Below are 1,033 nucleotides of genomic sequence, written 5' to 3' on the forward strand. Positions count from 1 at the left end.
GGTGTCGTCGCTGTTTTCAAACTGTGCTGATGCATCGGCAGAGCACAGATATGCAGGATTGAATTCAGAGCCCGGATCACAAAACACAGGAGACCACGCAACGGACAGGCACGGAGCCCCACTCTGACTCACCATCATGCTCTTTCATGTATAATGTTTATTCCTCTGCAGAAAAAAAGGTGTAACCTGTTCTTGCCCTGCTATTTGATTTCTCTGTAGAAGTGCCACCTGCTTGGTTATGTCACGTAGGAGTGTTCAGAAACTGGAGTTGAGTCACGATGTATGTCAAGAACTTCGTTAAAGCCGTCAAATCACCTCTGCATCCCCCACAGATACTTCAGGCAGGAGGAAAGATTTATCGAAAACGCACTTTGCATCTGAATGTGAGAGAAGCAGCGCTGCCAGGAGATGTCTGACCACTCTGCTCTCCTCGGGATGGCCCTGCGCTGCGAGGCCATGCAGCCAGCACAGTGCTGGCCTCCCCGCCCCGGGCACCAATGATCCCAGCCATGGCCCCACACCTAATGCTGCAGGTGAGAAGCTGGAGCCACGAGCCAGCCTGGAGACAGGGCCTGCAGTGAGCAGGAGAGCGCCGGGGCCGCGGCCTTGGGCGTGCTCCCTGGGGCACTCAGCCATGGCAGGAGAGGTGCTTTCCTGTAACGTTCTTAATGAAAGCAAGCTTGATGACTGCACACCTGATTACACCCAGCTAAACTTGAAGTTATTTGTTATTCTCATTTATTCCAGTTTTAATTTTATGGGATTATTCCCTGTGTAGCATCAGACGTCTGACTTCAACCTAACCTTCAAAGCCCACGCCGCCTGACCGCTCCACCCAACACCTGCAGGAGCCCTTCCTTCCCTCCCAAGCCCTACGCCCTCCCGCCCCTGTGTTTTGAGGACTGAGTGGCTCCCACACCCCAGGCGGCCCTGTGGGGCCGTGGCCGCAGGCGCCCGCCCTCGCGCATGCCCCACGAGGAAGTTGCGGGTGGGCGTGAATCAGCTTATCAGCACCGGCACCCGCACCCTGCCC

The sequence above is a fragment of the Gallus gallus genome, chromosome 1 (genome assembly GCF_016699485.2).
Source record: "Gallus gallus isolate bGalGal1 chromosome 1, bGalGal1.mat.broiler.GRCg7b, whole genome shotgun sequence".
NCBI lineage: Eukaryota > Metazoa > Chordata > Aves > Galliformes > Phasianidae > Gallus > Gallus gallus.